Below are 19,576 nucleotides of genomic sequence, written 5' to 3'. Positions count from 1 at the left end.
GAAAACAGAATTACAGTTATTTCCAGCAGTTTCCATCCAGGCAATGGCATCTACAGTTCTTTTTTTTCTACAGTAAAAAGACAAAGCCTGCCCAGCATTTGACAACTGGGAAGGCACCTGTACTGGGACAAGGGACACGTTGGTGTTCTGAACACTTAGAATAAGGACCATTCAGGGAAGGTCTGGCTTTAGAGGCTCACTGTTATCTGTGAATAAGCAACTCCCAAAGCAAATCAATGTAATCATTCCTACTTCAATTGTCCAAGGTCATCTAGCACAGAATGAATGTTAATCCTCTGAAAGATCATCTGCTCTCACACAAGACGTTCACTCTACCTAAAGAGAGTAATGTTCTCTTCAGAAAGACATAAATTTGGGATTCACACTATGAATCTAAGTTTCAAAGATACAGGAAAATAAAATAAGAGCAATTATAAATGTAAATTAAATAAGTTGCAACTTATCTGGACTGGCTTTTAAGGCATGTGCCTTGAGATCTGCAGTGCAGAAATAACATTGCTCTGACATCACAAGTATGCACTTCTGTGCATTGAGAAAATCCTGCTGTTTATTTGGAACTTTTGAAGTCTAGTATCAATATAGCTTCTTAGTCCCCAGAGTGTCCTCAAGGTCTGAGAAGTGTATTTTTAACTTCCATGCTTACTGACATTCCATTCAGGCTGTTTGGCTGTGCTCCCCATCGGGGCTCCATCAGCCATTGCTCTGATTTCGGCACCACTGTGCTTATTTGCTTTACCCTTTCCTACATGCCTGCACAAAGAGGGGTGGCCTGCTCTGGTGATGAATTCACCCTCACAGAACAGGGATAACTTAGGAGCTGAAGCTCTTTGAGGGCACATTTCTACCAGTGCAATCAGCACAAACCAAGGCAATGCTGCTGCTCGAGGTGGTTGTACCCACCATATTTGCATCCCTCGCTGCCCGCTCTCTGTAACACCCACAGGCTGCCCCTGACTCCCTTCCCCCTCACCTCCTGGGCCATGCTCAGGGCCCATCCTGAAGCACACCCACCACCATGGAAGTGGCACAAGGGAAAAGCCCATGGGGAGACAGCACGAAGCAGTAGCTCAGTGCCAGCTGAACACTGGCAGCCACACATTGCACCCCCCTCAGAGATGTGATCCCACATAGCCCTGAGTGCACAAAGGCTGTTTGATTCCACGCTAAACAATTGTAGCTGTGCTCAGACAACAGACTCACTTAAAAGCTTCAATAATTCCTTTATAAAACCCTTTGCATCTGCGACATTTTTGCTGTATTTTCCAAATCATGTTACCAAAAAAGGAAACAAAAAAATTAATCAAGGAGTTTGTTGGTTGGAAAAGCCAGTAATTTTTAGCCTGAATTCAGAATATTTTAGAAAGCTCGTTATAAAACAGGGTGATGCAGGAAGAGGACATAAGGCTCTTCACTCCTGATTTATACTAACGATGGACTTCCAGGGAGCCATTAAGGAAGTGCAGGTTGTGTGTGTCTAAGAAAATGTCACCACTTGTTTGAATAAGGCAAAGAAGATTCAGGATTTGCAGGGCCTGGAATTTTATGCCACCATCAGAACAGAAATGCAAGCAAGAAACAGCAGTCCTCAGAGATGGCACTGCTCAAGTATGGAAAAGTACCAGACACAAGTAGGACCTGGGGATGAGGTGGCTAAATAAGGACAGACATGGTTTGGAGTTCAGCACTGTCCAAGTCATTGCACATTGTCCTTCCAGAGCAAAATGGAAAGGAGAAAAGCGAGCTGGACACGCCAACCTAGTTGGCAGGAGCACAGGAATTCTATTTTTTTAGCTGCCATAAAGACCTACTGAAACAAGAGCTTCCCAAATCTCTGCAGGTACATCTGTGACTTTTCCATCATCAGTAGCCTGCTGCTTAGGGAAGCAGAGCATTAGGCTTTCTTTAAAGGAGCCTTAAAAGCCCCTCTGTTCACTTTCAACTATTCATCACAGTCATTTGAAGTTCTCTTTTGCACCTCTCCTTCTTCTTACTCACATCTGGTGCTGCATGTACTACACTGCAACCATAAATAATGAAGGAATGATATGGAGATACTGGATGCTCTGTTCCAGTGTCCTCATGGCCAACCTTCCAATAAAGTCCTTACATTTTCACTACAATAAACACAGAAGAGAAGGGGTGGAGAGACAATGTTCCCCATTCTAGAATGCAGCTTTTAAATTGCACTTCATTAGCAGGGTCAGCAAACATATAGGCTGAAAAATAAACTGCATATTTGAAAAAGAGGATTTTCTCCCTCAGTGAGTACATGCACATTGAAAACTCTAGATAGAATAGACAAGAATTAGCAGAAGCATTTCAGGAAGGGCTGATCTCTGTCAATAGCTGGGTCTCCTGGCAAAATCTGGCATTTGCATGTCCTACATGCCAGAGACTGAAGTGAGAGAAGGCTGCTTTTAATTGCCTTTGTTTCAGATGTATGGTATGATAATAATGGTATAATGTTGTCCCAACACACAGCCTGTTAGGAGGTTACATGGATCATGTCAGATCTCTGCACTGGGTGAGCATTTCTGTAGCCATGTGACATTCTCTCCTATTCCATGACTGATTTGACGGATAATGGAAATGGAGGGAAAACTGCAACCAGTTTTGTAATTTTTCCAAGTAACAACTGAAATTTGCCTATCAGCACTAGGTCTGTGACCTTCCATTTCCATCTTCACCAGAATCTCCTTGCTGCTGGTGTAGAGGTTTCTCTAGAGAAGCCTTTTTAAGTGGCAACTTGAAAAAAAATGGGGTTTGGACAGTGATCATTAAATGGTTCTTTAAATGCAGGATAACAGATTATGGCACTTCCAGGCTAGTCAAACTGTGCCAAGTATGAGTACTTCAAACTCTAGAACAGAGCTGTGAAAACTATGCTGATGTCCTTTCAAAGCTCTGCTCCCACACACTTACGGTGAAAAAATCTCCAGAGAATAATACAATAGGGACTACCTTCCTTGTGAAGCTATTTTTGGTTTATCACTATTATGCACTCATTCTGGGTGTTTTCTGAAGATATCTTTGAGTTCCATTGCCTTAAGGAAAAGTACCACTGTAGTTTTTATATATTTGTGAGAACTGACCACAGGAACAAAGTTCCAGTTCTACAATCCCCAACTTCACACAAACCAGGTCTTGGACACAATCTTAACAAATTAATCCCAAGAGCTTGTAATCACCCCTAGATGAAATAATGGGAAATCTTTTAAACCATCTCAATGAATATTAGGCCCTTATCTTTCTTACCTTACCTTTCTTGAGTGCTCATCCTAATTTCTCAATCTTGTCTTACTAAATACTGATTATAAAAAATTAATTGCATCCACATATAGGAAGTTGCCTGTGCAAATGGGCAGCAAATGGAATACACAAACTCCAAAAAAAGGCAGCAGTAGTGTAAGGCAGTAAGGTATTTGGAGTGACTCCTGGCAGCAAGGCACTCAGAGGTTAAACTGGACTGCAGTGAAAGAAATCCCTGCTGAAGGGTTCATTTATTTACACTCCCATTAGAGGAGCCTACAAAGACATACATCAACAGAAACAAACCATTTTAGTACGTCCATTGAGTGAACATCCATCAGTGAACACAATCTGTGCCAGCATGTCTTAAGAGTGACAAGACATTATTATTGTAGTGCCAGAGGAGGAGGGGGCAGGGCACAGAACAAAAGGGAGTGCTGATCCCTGCCTTAACAATGAGCCCCTATTCTCTTGCACTGCACCTGAGCTCCAAGGCTTCAAACCCAACAACCTTTTCCACTGGCCACTAACAGCTCCTCTGTGGTTTGCCTCACAACTCCCCTGTTTCCTTCAAAGGAGCCTTCCCCTCATGGCATCTCTGACTACTGTATCACCTCTGCTAAACAAATAACATCACCTCGCTCATCAGCCACACGCAGCTTTGCTCCTTCCCACTGTTTGAACTCACTGTTTATTTTTTAAGCACCTAACCCTCTATTAATCCTCCAGACAGCACAAAGGATCCATTTGCCAGAGACAGCCATTAGAGCTGTGAGCACTGAGGCTTCATGGGAAACACCTGTTTCCCTCAAATAACCTGAAGGAAAAAACTCAGCAAGCAGGACAAAGTGCTGGTGGAAATGGAGAAAAATGGGAACACAGTCCTGGTGTGATGAGAGCTACTAAACTCCAGGGGGTGGATGTCTGCCTTCTTCAGTGACCAGTGCAGAAACACACTCAGCATCTACAGTAACAAACTCATCTGCCGTTGACACTTCGTTGCTCCTGATCAACTGTGCCTCCCCTCTTCAAATCTTACAAGTGCAGAAATGTGTAAACTACTTCATGGAAATATTTTTGTAATTATTTCCTTTATTACTTTTTTCCTTTGCCCAGAACTTATATTTGAAGAGACCAACAGCATCTTAAAATTTGAAACATCTCAACCAGCTCAATTTCTGAAACATCATCAGTACCTTACCATCGACCTTACCGTTGTTCCAGGCTTTGCAAGTTTTTCTTCCAACAGCACCAAACATCTGAATTTTGAAATTTGAGCATTTTGAAAAATAAGCATTTTAAGAGAGTATGAACAAGGACTTGAACTTTCATAATTATTTTGGTTATTCATGTAAAGGTAACAGGCAGCCTTTGGAGACACAAACTCATATGGAAAGGGTCAGTAACTGGATGGCTGCTGGATTTAGCTCCTTTGAAAACAAAGATAAGTGACAATATACAAACAATGCTGAGTGGCATGGCATGGCTGAGTCATTCTCTGGTTTATGAAATGAGACAAAATGAGGTACCAAACAGGTTGTATAAGCACCACAGGCAATAGCTAAAGCTGGAGGAAGGCCAGGCTACATTAGTAGCTGCCATTTGATCTCCTTCAAGATCCCTGGACAGCCAATGCCTGATGAAGTCAGCAGAAAGGCTCCTGCCTATCCCAGGAGGTGCTGCAGTAACCCAGCACAGCTGGTGAACAGCAGCCCACAGACCCAGGAGCAGAGCAGCTGCTGCTGCAGCCTCAGTCCAGCAGCATGCTGGGAAGCAGGCTCTGCTGATACTGCCCAGCCCAAGGCTCATCAGGGAAATTGGTCCGCCTGAGTACTTTTCAGCCTCTGAAGTTAATGAGATTGTTCAAGGAATAACACACCACAGAACCTGAATATTTATGGCAAATCCACCACAGTGATTTCTAATGTACTGTGATCCAAGATTTCTGAATAAAACATCAAGAACTCCAAGAGAGATTTTCAACTGATATAAATCAGCTGTTCCCCCTTTCAAAGCTATGGAGTTGCAGCAATTTACAACTAACAAAACCACAGCTTACCATTTTCAAAATTAAAATAATTCTTGCAGTATTTACAGCTAAGAGCAGACCCAGACCCTTGCTTTTATTTTCTTATTGTAAAATAATAGACCATTTCTGAGTCAAAAAGTGCAAGGGTTTTTAACTTATCACCAAAATCAGGCATTGCTAGACATTATTTAGATTCCCATTGGTTTCTTGTAAGTTGCACTTCTTATACATTAGAAACTTCTTTAAGAAGGCCCCAGAGGAAATGAAGAATGTATTAGGTATGAAAATGTATACACAGGAATAATATAAAACACACATTTTCTTATTTTCTAAACCCTTTTGGAACTTAATACCACATAGAAACAAATGCATATACATGTGTGTGTGATATATATGTAGGTACACAGTTTTATCTATCCATATATATTGTTCTAGTAACAGTCACCCTTTCATGGGGCTCATCAGTCACAGGTTTTACTCACCTGATGGGCAATTTGCCATCGGGCTGTCCCATCTCTCAGCACACCTTATCTGCCTTTCTTCAGATCCATACTTACGAGTAAGGGAAGGCTGGATATCTGTCTCCTCCTAAGCACAATAAAATTAAAGCTGTAATTAGCAGCCTACCCTGGACACCAGGTTACATTCCACACTGCACAGAGGGCCTTGGGCAGGAGTGGCAGGTCCCTTGGGACAATGTAGGAGCCCAAAGGGGAAAGTCAGACCTGATGTGTGCAAACAAACAGCTGAGCTTGTCCTTCCTTCAGGAACCTGAATTATAGACAGGAGCTCCTGCTTGGATGGCACTGAGATTCCCACAAGACACCTGGGTGGAAGAAATTAGGTTTCAGGAAAAAGAACTTGTAGTGAATATCTGACTACTGATGCCTGTTTAAATCAACAGAAATAAAGCAATCAAAATATCGTTACCTTTGTGAAAGAGATGAGTTCAATAATTTGCAAAAACAATGCAGGGATTCATTACAAAACCTACAGATATTGTTAGTTTAGTGCGGCACTCAGGTGCGCTCTGGGGTGGGGCTGTTAGAGCAGCGGGAGCAGCCCCCACCTCCCCTCAGAGCTTCGGAGAGGAGCTCCCAGTCTCTCCTCACACTCTTCAGAGGGCTCCCGCTTCTTCTCATAGCTTCAGGAAACCCCTTCTCCCTCACAGCCCGGGCCGTGCCCCATCCTCCCCTCACGGGAAGAGGCCCGGCCATGCCCGTTCTTCCCCTCACAGCCCGAGCCGTGCTCCATCCTCCCCTCACGGCCTCTGAAGGATCCCTCTCCTCTCCTCAGAGCTCCGAAGAGGAGCTCCCAGTCTCTCCTCACACTCTTCAGAGGGCTCCCGCTTCTTTTCACAGCTTCAGAAAACCCCTTCTCCCTCACAGCCCTGGCAGACCCGTCCTCCCCTCACAGCCCGGGCCGTGCGTTCTTCCCCAAAGGGGAAGAGGCCCGGCCGTGCCCGTTCCTCCCCTCACAGCCCCGGCCGTGTGTTCTTCACCTCGCAGGAAGAGGCCCGTCCGTGCCCGTTCTTCCCCACACAATTCAGGCAGCCCCGTCCTCCCCTCACAGCCCAGGTAGCTCCATCCTCCCCTCACGGTCCCGGGCCGTGCCACGTCCTCACCTCACGGCCTCAGCGTGGATCCCACTCCTCACAGCCTCTGAAGGATCCCCCTTCCCTCCTCACAGTCCATGCCAACCCCTTCCTCCCCTCACAGCACAGCCTCAGGGAGGAGCCCCCCGTCTCGCCTCACAGCCTCGGATAACCTCTCCTCTCTTCACAAGGAGACCGATGCCCAAGCACCCAGATCCGGGTGCAGCAGCTCTGCTGTTCCAAAACACTGAGAAATAGATCCTGAAGGTTTTCACGCAGCAGGGCTGACAAGCCACCCCGTTCCACGTTAGCAGTGACAACCTGCACCATGCCACCCCCACTTCCCTCACAGCCCCCGGCCAGGTGTTCTGAGGTGACTCCTGACACCCGGCAGGCCAGGAACCACGACATCTTACACTTCTAGCAGACATTTGGGTTCAGTGGTGCCACTTCCCAGCCAAAAGGGATCATCCATCTTTATTAACCAAACTCAAGTGAGCAGCTATGTCAAATGAATTCGCAATATGCACATAACCCCATCACACGTATTATTGGAGTATCTGCACCTTAGCTGACGGATTTCTTATTAACACAAGTGTACTTTAGCCCTGCTTATAAGTGAAACCTCGCTTCTGGCCAGCCACATGTCTGACAGAGCCAGGAGAACTACTTTTTCCATGTTCACAAGCATCCCTGCCAGTCCTTGGTGTCACCACCTGATTAGATCTCTGGCACTGCGGGCTCTGCTCTGGCACAGAGGAGAGCATCGTCTCACCGCGCCTGCCTCGAAACGTGGCCTTGAGGGTGAAGGCAGAAGAGGAGCAGCAGATGTTCCATGTACCAAACTGACTTTTCTGCAGATCAGCTGGCTTGCCCTTAGTAGAAAGGCACAATTACTCAATCAGATCGATCAAGAACACAATGTACTTGAAGCTACTGTTCACTGTTCCTTCCAAACCTTGCCTACATATTTGAGCAGCAAATGTGAAATGAAAAGCCAAACATGAGTCCCTGGTCCACCAATCCTTCCTTGAGCCGACAGAGCTCCTGAGCTACACAGAGAATGTGTGAACATGACATGAGTTCACACCTTGGCCAAACCAGGGCAGATGCTTGGGAGGCAAAAAAACCACCCCAGTACCCTTTTTAATACTTTACTCTGAAACAGCTGTAGTGTTTTAATGTAAGCAAAATTATATATTCTTCCCTGTGCTCAGCCTCAGAAGCTGCCAAAGCATTTCTGCCAATCATTTCCAGCCTGCAGCAGCCCTCAGTGTGGATGATTTCAGCACGCATGGTAAAAGTTTCACAGCATTAGAGGCCGCCACAATGGAAATTGTTGGGCATCCCTGGTTTCACTTAGAATAATGAAGCTTGCTTGAAAGCTAGGAGCAGTTTGATGTAGTAGTTTTTACATAATAAAGACCATTTTTTGTGAAACCAAATTGTTTTACAGCTGAATGTTTTAACTTCCCAAGTTAATCTTGACTCATATGTTTTATTCTCACCATATCACTGTATTTCATTGTTTCAGCTCATACATATGTTACATGAAATCAAATGTTAATACATACCATGTGTGCAGACTGTTGCACCCCAGTGAGCTTACACTGTTACACTTTACGATATGATAAAAGAAAATCACTGCTATCAAACATCATATTTTCAAATTTCAGAATCAAAATGTTTTGACTCTTCCAAAGTAAAACTCAGAATATTCCTTACACAGCAAGTGCCCAAAACACTCCAACTTCATTGAGTGCCTGATCTGATGGGGTATGCAAACTCATTTTGAAACTTCAAATTTTGTTTTAATTGAGAAAGTTCTACTTCCAACCAATTTTACCAATAGCATATAACACCTAAACAATAACTTTGAGACTCTAAAGTGCTTGAGTAAATAGGTCACTGTCTGAGAAAATGGGGTATCCGCTCAATGAGAAAAAATTGGGATTTCTTCATCTAACATTCAAAATTCTGAAGGTTTTGCTTATTTTTCTTTAATAGTGGACAGTTCTGGCCAGAAAAAAAAAATAGCAACGCTGTCATCATTTGCACCTGTGGTCCTGTCATTCATGCATACATTTTGCAGAGCTTAAGCCATTGAAGCTTTGGAACCTATGTAACTTGCTCATATGTAAAATCAGAGCAATCACAGCAGTGAACTGGAAAGATTTTAATGTTCTCTTGTTAAACACTAGCAGATTCCTCCCCATACATCTGTGGCCTTCCCCAAGGTTCTCATCACTGACTCTATCTCCATTATCTAAAAATAAGATTCATGGAACACAAACCGTGACCATAAAGCAGACCTGGAGCTTGTTATGAGACATGCAGGGTTCAACTGAAAATCAAACATCCTCAGAGGAATGGCCAGAAACCTGCTTTTGGGAAACATGTCTGGAGGTCATATTGGCATAGAGGGAGACTGCTGGAGCTGACTGAGAGTGCCTTGGGGCAGAAATTCTCCTGGCTTTATCTTGTCATTCAGTTCCAACAAGTTCTTCAATCCTTTCTACATTTACTCCTTTAATATTTTACAGAAGTCTCCCTTATGTAAATGTTCTCTGGACATTGTGTGCCATTTATTTACAGCAGGTTATTCCATACACAGCTCCAACAGTGCCTGCTGGTAACATTCACTGCTGCTGCCAACAATTCTTGAACTAAGCCACTATCTGCATATTCTCCTTTGGGCTACTAGCAAGGTCCTTCAGTTCTCATTCTGCTACTGCCACCCAGACAATTCCTTTAGCCTTTAAAACAAAATTAATAATCTGGGGGAAAATAAAAGCCATGTGGGACTGTTGTGCTGCTGGCAAGTATCATCCTAAATCCACTGCAGTCAGTGGGACAGATTTTGACATCCTGTAAATGGTCACAACAATGGCAATGAAACCAAAGCTCTTCTCCAGGGTCCAACCTACCAACACTACTTCCCTGCTCAATATCCTTATTTTTTATCTAATATTAAGAACTTGAGTTTATCAAATCCTCTGGGCTGGCAGCTATGGTTAACATGAGACGAGACTGTGGTCACCTTGGAACAAAATCCCATGTGTTTGTACACACTTTCCTGGAGATGCAATTCCTCTCTCCTGCTTTTTAGCTGGACAAGAATTGTTTATTCTCAGCTGCAACAACAGAGACAGATCTGCAGCTCTCCTGGACACCTGTGTCAGATGTTCTCTCCCTTCCAGGCCAATAGCTCAATACTCAAACCTCAATTCCCAACATGATTACTACATATCCCCCCTTGATTGTGTTTAAGGCTTTTCCATGGGCAGACTGTTGTCCATTTCTGCTGGAGAACAGTTTATATCAGTGACTCCCTATGTATTGGGGTGGCAGATGATGTCTTAACTTGCCAGAAGCTTCTGTTTCAGAAGGCTTAATAAACTCAACTGAACAACAGCCTAAGAAAGGAAGTAGGAGATTAAACAGGCTGGTATTTCTACCCCCTTCTGCTTCCTAAGAAAGACAAAATAAAAACCAAACGAGCAGTGGCCCAAACTGGAGCACACACAGCTCTCCCCATTAAATCTGTGTTTGTCTGTGTTACCTATGAACCAACATGGTTTCAATTTAGCTTCTTATTAATCTCGTGCATTTCTTTCAACTGCTATTTTAAAAATAGAAACTTCATGTTGAACATTTTAATAGCATTACACTTCAAAGGCAAAAATCTGCTGTACTGATTTTTTTTCCAAAAACTTTATTGCCAGATGTAAGTATGTGTGATTATTGATATTCTTTGTCTTCCCACAGGTTTCTCTTTTCCTTATTAAACAACATATCTGTAGGTAAGCAGCTCTGTGAAAGTCTAGTGAGGTCCATGAGAAATCCCTTGTCACCAGCACACAGATCCATCTTATCCAACTTCAGGCACTTGGCTAAACTGCTTGCACTAGGAGTTTCCACATCCTGAATTCCCTTTATATTCAGTAGAAATTACTGAAGACATCTAGGTACAGGCTTCATGTACAGCCTGTTGGAGCAGGACTGCAGGAGCTGCAGCCCTCAGCAGGCTCAGCTGCATGACTCTGACCCAGCCAAGCACATGAGCATTTATCTGACTGCAGTGTGTGAGCAGCCCTATCAAAGCCAAGGCAGCACACAGAGAATCACACTCCTGGACTGGAGGTTTGGGAGAGGTAAGCTGTGTTTTCATGCAGTTCCAAGGAAGCCTAACAGTCTCAACATTATTTACACACTACTGCAGAATATTCTCCTACCAACAGCTGGGGCTTCTGGTAGCCAAAGGCAAACCATCTATTGTAATATTATTCTTCTGTTATAGGAAACAAACTCTTCCAGGCAGAATATTAAAAAAAAAAAAAAAAAAAAAAACCCAAGCAAAGGCATAAATTAAGCCCCAGAAATTAAATACTGAAATAATTTTTACAGCATAGAAAGATCAAACTGCAAGCAAGCTGCAAAAGCCATTAGTAATTTAACATTCTATTATTCCTTTTTTTTCCCAAAGTGTGATTCTTTTCTTCAAGCCAAGCATACTTTGCTGGGACCAAACCTTCACATTAGATTTCCTGTGCTGTGGACTTGATGAGATAAAGCAGCTTCTTAGGATCAACAAATCACTTCATTAAATAAGGCCATTGGTAAATAGTCTCAACAGCAATTAACATCCTGGAGTAAAGAACTCATTTGGGGCTGCATTCCTCACTCAGGCCAGACCTCCCCTCTAACACCAGGAATACAGGAGAGGGTCCTAACTTTGAAGCCATCCTGGCTCTCACCATTCCCTCCACATCAGCTATTTTCATTCTTCTTATCAGGAAAAAGGAGCCAAAGGTTGGACAGAGATGCTTCCCCTCAGTTCTCAAGCCCTGTGCAGAATGGACCATGCAGTGGTTTGCCAGCTGTCTCTCAAGACCCTGGGGAAATAGGAGGCTTTTCAGCATTTCTTCTCAGCAGAGTGAACAGAATTGCTGCTGTCACCCAGGACCTGGGCTGCCCTGATTTGTGCAGTAGCAGCAGTTTATGACAAAGGTATTGCCACTCCTGGGAGGTGGAGGAGGTAGAAATTCTAGACTGAAGAATTGGAATGGAGAAGGGTTTTTTCACACCCTCTCACCCCATGTAAGGCTCTGCCTGGAAGTGAAGCAGGGCATTGACTGGTAGGGTTTTAGTGCTAAACCCCAGAGTCAGGGTGGCTCCTGATGAACAAAGATATAAAGCAGAAACTCAAGATGCATTAGAGAGGGTTACTTTGGGTTTTCTCTGCAGATATTAAACAAATACATCCCACTAAGATGCATTATAATTCTCTGTGTTCTGACAACAATACACAGGCACCATTTTGAAATTAGAACAATAAAAGACAATGTGCAATATTCTTCAAAAAAGCCAGCTTTAGTCCTGCTCTTGTTGAAATGAGCATTCTCATCTTGTTTGAGTAACCCGATACTACAATGCACTAAAAAGCACAATATACTAGAACAGAAAATGAACAAAGTATCAGGATGCAGCAATTTAGGTTGAGTCAGCTTCAACTTACCCATTGATCTACTTCTGAATACTTTATGGGGCTCTAACCTTATAAACAAACCTGGGAATAACCATAAAGGTGCAGTTCTTTAAAGTATTTCCACCTTTGAAAAGACCCTCCATTTTTGTGGGGAAAATCTTCTCCTTGCCATTCAGAAAGAGCTAAATAAGTGTGAGTATAAGAACTGATTATAAAAAGCCTACTGAACTGGAGTAACAATAATGCCTCAGTCTTGAAAACATAGAAAGTAAATGCAATTTTACATTAAAGATCTGAAAACAAACTCAAGGCTAATATTTTCAGGGAGGAAAAAAAAAAAAAAAAACTTTTGATCTTTTTTTTTCCAGGGGGGAGCCAATATCAACATGAGTGATTTTGTACTATATTCAGGAGTCTTTATGTGGGTTAATAATGTTAAAGTTATTCCACTGCTTTTTCAAACTTTTCTGGAATCAGCTCCTTGGTGAAACAGGGCCCTATTGAAGACTCTTGAATTTGCATAGCATGTGCAAGACATTTAGATTTATATTCCATGTTAGGCTTGTGTGTTTAGAGTTTACTCAGGCATATGCAATTCATTGGCTGTATTGTTATCTTCACAATGAACAAGCACACTCACTTCCTCTGCAAGAAATACAACTTCAAATGGAGAAAATTAAATTTCCATGAGAAAACGTGTTCCATGAAAATTTCCATCAATAAAGGCTTAGCTCAAATGTACTAAGGTCGAAATACTTTGATTTGAGCCTACCTGGGTACTGTGTGACTTATGTAGCAAAACTATAAAATCATTTGGAAATTATTATTTTGGAAGTGCTGCTGCAATGACAATTATTCACATTACAGCTCTCCCTAAAGCCTTTGGTGTTCATGATCCTGTTGTGTTTGGTGATGAATTTGCCCACAGAAACAGACAGATTCTGCCTTGAAGAAATGCTGATGCTGAATCCAAAAAGCCATCTACAGAAATGCATAGTCAGCGTTTGGTTTGAGATTTGTGAGACACCACAGCTCATGTCCCATTTGCTGTCATCACCAGAGCATGCTGGGGTGCTCTCCAAAGTGGGACCAGCACTGGGGTTACCCTGTGTGCCTGCCAGTGCCAAGCAGGAATTCTGGGACAGGGCAGCACAAGGAGGTGACAGAGGGAAGGGTTTGGCTGTAGTGGCTGACAGGGAGAGGCACAGGGAGTGCTGCTCTCTCCCCATGTAGGGCAGAGGGAGGCATGGCAGGGAGAAGAGCCAGGAGAGCCAAGAACAACTTTGACTCAAGGAAAGCAGCATCTACACTGAATCAATTGGGGCAAAAAAGGAGAAGTTGAGCTACTAGAAAAGCTGGCCAAGGGGCACTGTGAGGACAAAGAAATCCATCAGAGATGGAGGTTTGAAAAGTTGCAAGTGATTTTATGTGCAGATAGCAGATGGCTGGATCTACATCTCAGCAGATCTCACCCATTTCTTGTATTCCCAGTTTCCTTCCCAAATCCCTGATCCTGCACCATCACATTGAATGAAAGATCTGCCAACAGGATGAGCCCAGCTACTGCAGAACACATGTGCTTTCTGCAGGGCAAGAGAAAGAAACCCATGGATCATGAAAAACTGACTGCTGTGTGCTTTTCATTTTCATTTCTTTCATTAAGAACTTAGTATTTGTTTTTTTACTGTTTCATTAAACTCTAAAACCCATTGGCCTTTTCTCCTCATAGAGGTGGCTAATCTGGCTGTGGAGCTGATGGTGCAGAGGAGAATAAAGTGCATGTCTTCAGGAGATACAAGAGATGTGCATCACAACATGCTCTGAAACTGCTTCTGTCTTTACTGAGGAACAGTAGCCACCAAATCAGAAAACTGGATCAAAATGGGCATATTTAGATATGATAGATAGAACATCCAAATTTAAAAGCAGGTCAGTGCAACAGTTCTGAACTACTGCCACTTTGGATCCAAGTGAAATTTGCTCAGAAGGAGCAGTCACAGATTCCAATACCATGAGCATTTCACATGTTCAGCTCCCAGGGAGAAATCAGGCAGCAGCCTTGCCTCCAAACCACAGCCTCTTATCATTTATATAAATAGCAGGGTTAAAGACCATGGAGGGCTCCCTGCTTCTTTATTTCCTGCAGAATCACCCCAGGGCTGTTATCTGCACATCAGTCACCTGCACCAAGCTGAGCAGTTCTTCTGACAGCACAAGACTTGGTGATTATTTCCAACTACCAAAAATTACCTACCATATTTGAGGGAAGAAGCTGCTCCAACATTATTTGCAGGTGACATCACTGCATAGGTGATGAAAAATTAAATCCAACAAAAAAATGAATCCATACAAAAATGAAAAATTAAATCCAACAACTGTACTACAATAAGCCAGAATGTCTGGTTTGCCTGGGCTTAGAGACAGAGGTCAACAGTAAGGGATAATTAGAGACACTCAATAAAGACTACACAAAACATCAGCATCACTCCCACATCACAAAATTATGACTGTCTCAGCTATGACTGACAGCTTACTGCAAATCATGTCTTTGAAGCATCCTTAGGGTCTCTGAATAGAATGCAGATGACAATCCCAAAGTACATTCTATTTTCCTCCAAATCACTAAAGAAGAAATCACACCCATCTAGACCCCCTGGCATATGACTCACTGCTATTGATCCAAAAGGAGATGCTGACATGCAAAAAATATATTTTTCCACTAGACCTGTTATTTTTTTTTTATGATCTCCGCTGCCCAAAACTTCTGCAAATAAAGCTTCACTAACTACAGCAAAAAAAGTTCAAAGATTTTTCACAGAAAGAGATGGACTGGGCACGAGGAGAGGAAAATAGCAAAGAAGGAGGAGAAAAATCATACAGTGGGACTCAGAAAGACAAAAGATATTGGAAGAAAATAATTAGACTCCAAGAAGTGCATCTAAAGTAAAGTAACCAGGAACACAGGGAGTTAGTTGATGGTTATCACTTCTGCTGGAGAGAGTCCTGAGGAGGCCACCAAGATGATTAGTGAGATGGAGCCCCTCTCCTATGAGGAAAGCCTGAGAGAATTGGGATTGCTCAGCCTGGAGAAGAAAAGGCCATGGGTCACCTAATTGTGGCCTTCAGTTCCTGAAGGGAGCCTACAGGAAAGATGGAGAAGGATTGTTTCCAAGGACCTGAAGTGACAGGGCAAGGGGAACAGCCTGAAACTGAAAGAGACTGGGGTTAGACTGGATATTAGGACTTGACTGTGAGATGGGGAGGCCCTGGCACAGGTTGCCCAGAGGAGCTGTGGCTCCCTCATCCCTGGAAATGTTCAAGGCCAGGCTGGATGGGGCTCAGAGCAACCTGGGATAGGGGAAGGTGTCCCTGCCCATGGCTGGGGAGTTGGAATTAGATGATCTTTAATGTCCCTTCCAAACCAAACCATTTTGTGATTCTGTGACAGGAAATTACAGGAAAATCCTATCCATATAGAACCAGTGTGAATTTTCCACTCAGTTCATTGGGGTTGGGATTCCTGCTTTTGAAAGCACCAATTCCAAAGTAAACTTAATGTTAATGAGAAGTAAATAAGAACATGCAGCAACACAACCTGAACTGCTGATGAACTCAAAGTCATGCCCATAAAGGGTGGTTCACTGCTGAAGTCCCAACAGCAGCATTGCTTGGAGCCCTTACAGCAGGGAGGTCTGGGACAAAGCTGCTGGTGGTGTTCAGGCTCTCAGAGAAGACAACCTGACCTGGTTTCAAACATGCACAGCACCAGCTATAAACACCCCCTGCAGCAGAAGGCACTGCTGCAAAACCTTTGTGTGCAGCACCCACCAGCCCAGCCCCGCGCTGAGATCCAGGGACAGATGATAGCTGGTAACATCAGCTCCTATCTATCCAAGTAAATGAAGTGCCTGGGAACATTCCTGGGCACAGAGGCCAGCTGGCAGGGAATGGCACAACTCTCTGCCTGTAAAACACCCCTACCCTTCACAACAGGGAGCCTGCATGCCATCTCTGCCAGTGAACACCCTCACCCTTCCCAACAGGGAGCCTGCAGGCGAGCAGCCCCTGGGGACGCGGCTGTTGCCAGCCCTGGCTCCAGACTCGCCCGGGGCAGCGCTGGGCGGTGCTGCAGCCAAAACCTCTCCAGGGACTGCTCCCGCAGTCATCGGCACAGGCAGGGACGCTCCCGGTGCAGGAGCAGCCCTGTTAGCAGAGGGACAGCGACCCCTTCCCTCCCTCCTCCATGCCTAAGAGAAGCATTTCTCTTGTGCAGAACACATGTGAGCAGCCATTCTCACTGACCCGCCCTTCTCCCATCCCAAACCATCTCCCCCGCTGTTCCCACATGCAGAAGATCCACGGCAAGGGCTGCTAAAGCAATGGGAATGGTCCAGCTTGCTTGCTGGTTCACTGAGTGCTGAAGGGCAAACCCACCTCACGGGTCAGGAAGGGATGCAGAAGGACAAGAGCATGGAACACTTCCAAACCTGTCCCTCTTCCTGTGCACACAGAGGCCTCACTGCACAAACCTGTCCAGGGATACCTCATGATTCTTTGAAGTCATTTAGGTGACACTAATGTCAGGAGTACTTGAAAATACAGCCCTGTGCTCCTGCTCCAGCAGCCTCACCCCCTTATGTTACGGCAGCTCATGCCATCTTATTGCAGGGGTTCCATGCTGTTGTCTCCTTATCACAAGAGTTCCATACCTGCTTGGTGTTCCTCATGGACAGCTCCTCCAAGCACTAACTCTTTCTCCTTCACACAGCAGCCACCTGACTCCAGGTCCCTTCTCACCACCCACCCCACTCTTTATAGCACTCCTCTTCTCATTGGTTACACCTGTGGCCTGTTAAAGTCAGGCCTGCTCCTAATCTTTGCTAATTGGCCCAGCTGCAACTCATTAGGGGTGAGATTACTTTCTGCACTATCTTTATTTTCTTATATTCTATTCCCCTACACCACCTCAGCAGTTCTTCACAAGACTAAGAAATGGCACACAAAGCATATCTTGAGGCTTTGGCTGCAGAAAGAATGCCTGGTTTTCTAACAGCCACTATTTTGATACTCATAACCTGTGACACTCCAATCAATTTGGAAATGATTGGAAATATATTTTCATTAATGAAAAGAAAAATAATCCATTCCTTTGTCTGGTTCACTAGAAAAAATATTCATGTTGGCTTCTACAGGAAGACCTTGGGTAACAATCTTATACAAACCTCTGTGTGTGCACGTGTGTGTTTATACAAAACCCTCACCAGTTTAAACTGTATTTGCTGTTAAGAAGATCATTTACCTTCTAATAAATCCTAATTAGATCATACGCCCAAGTGTACTGAGAATAAATGTGTATTGACAAGCATATAGAGTGCTGGGAAGTCACAGGGCTCCTCTTTCCAGCTGGGATCTGTCACTACACGCACGAGCGGGGCCTGACCTTTCCCCAGCTTGTGCACAACTCAGCAGGTTGCTAGAGCTCCCTACCAGGAAACTTTTGGGGATAGGAGAGGAACCCAAGCTGCCATGTGCCAGTGACTCAGAGATGAAAACTGCCCATTTCAGAGCTGTTCTTATGCTTGCAATTTGAAGGAACCCGCTCCTTTGCTGGAAGTTTGAACAATTCATACTGGGGATTGCAGTCCACCAGTGTGTTTTGTACAGGTTCCCCACAGTGCTGCAGGGAAGCCTGGTCAATCCCCTGCCAGAACAACCTCAGCTCCCTCCACCCCAGAGATGACTGACATAGGCCTGACTTTGGGGCACTGGGCACTCACAGGCCAGGATGACCCTCGTTCTGGGCAAGGGTGCCAGGTTCAGGGAACAGGTGGCCTCCCTAAAGCCTTGCTGCCTCTCAAGGACAGAGGGACCTGCCAGCCCAAAATGGTGCCATGGTCAAGGCAATGCTTAGACGTGCTGTCCCTGAGGAAAAGCCTCCCTGGCAGCAGCTCAGGTTCCCTGGCCCTGCAGGAACGTGCCTGTTGTACACCCCAAGCCTGGGGCAGGTGCTACCACTGCAGTTTGGTAACCTGAGAACCAGCATGGATGTGCTGCTGTGAAATACCACACATGGTGCAAGAGAGGGGAGGGCTGAATCCACTCCTTCTGAGTCATTCAGGTCTGTATCCCGATTTAGCAAGGAGAATTTGGAACTTCTTGATTTTTATCTCTTTACTATCTAATTTTGTGAAGATTTCTCACAATTTATGACAGGCACCATTGCTTTGGAGTACATCTGAAAACAGACCCTGTTTTAAAAAGAACCTTTTATGGATTGCTGCAGCCCAAAGCCATCCTTAAAACCAGCCTAAGCCTACAGTGACATCAGCAGATAGTGTGGAGTGATACAAGAGCATCTAGGAAAAGAAAGAGTTGAGATGTGCTCCAGCCCCAAGCCTAAGCCATGACCCTGATGCCTGCCAAGGTTTAGAGCTTTGTGTGCAGATGTTATGGCAGGACTGCTCTGTGACATGAACTGTTGTGTGGTAGTAGAAAGTCTCCCTTTGAAAGCTCAAGCACAATCCAAACCAAAGCATAGAAGCAGATTCCTGCTTGGCACCTGTACAGAAGGGCCTGGCAGAGCTTGTGGATGAGTTCTGTCTGTGCATCCAGGCATGCTGAACACATCACCTGCATGCCCACATGCACAGGGAATTTCTGGACTCTAGAAATGTAGTTTGGCCATACCCTGGAGGTGCAAGAATCCATTCCCTGGCTCCCTGGTGATCGCACAGAAGGGAGAGGGAGCCAAGGGCCTCCCACAGAGCCCCAGTGGGATCCAGATGTGCTGCCATTCCATCAGTCAGGATGATCAACAGGCCAGCACTGCCATGGGGACACTGCTATGTGACAATCCCCAATGTCCCACCGACAAGCAAGGGGATGAGTGTGGGGCTCACACCAAACCTGGCAGAGAGCAATGTCATGCTGACACATAAAAAAAAGCCAAGACAGCAGACTACAGGTAAACTTGAACGTGTCAGGCTGGGAAAAGTGGCAATTCCAAGTAGGTCAGGACAGCAGTGTCCATCAGAGGAGCAAGGGCAGTAATATCAAAATCTCAGTCAGAACCTAGAAACTTCCAAATCAGGCTGATGCTCTGAAAAGGCTTTACCCCCAGTAAATAATGGCAGCACAGTGTGCAAAGGACTCCTGCCCTGTGGGGAAACAGAGCTTTCCACAGCAGAGCAGCCCC

The 19,576-nt window shown here is 44.6% G+C and overlaps 1 protein-coding gene across 8 annotated transcripts in view; it reads right to left on the bottom strand.

Moving 5' to 3' along the window:
• The window catches only part of BMP2 (bone morphogenetic protein 2), a 256,010-nt gene that overhangs the window by 169,942 nt on the left and 66,492 nt on the right, over positions 1-19,576 (bottom strand). For 5 of the 8 annotated variants that reach the window (XM_063152820.1, XM_063152821.1, XM_063152812.1 and 2 more), the window contains exons 3-4: positions 6,025-6,125; positions 5,782-5,887 (exon numbers count right to left, since the gene is read on the bottom strand). The gene's annotated coding sequence lies outside the window, so the exon portion shown is untranslated. The remainder of the gene's footprint in view (positions 1-5,781; positions 5,888-6,024; positions 6,126-19,576) is intronic. The other 3 variants (XM_063152813.1, XM_063152816.1, XM_063152817.1) reach the window with 1 other exon arrangement.

The sequence above is a fragment of the Melospiza melodia genome, chromosome 3 (genome assembly GCF_035770615.1).
Source record: "Melospiza melodia melodia isolate bMelMel2 chromosome 3, bMelMel2.pri, whole genome shotgun sequence".
NCBI lineage: Eukaryota > Metazoa > Chordata > Aves > Passeriformes > Passerellidae > Melospiza > Melospiza melodia.
Note: the sequence above shows the minus strand (reverse complement) of the source record. Positions and strands in the feature narration are given on the sequence as shown.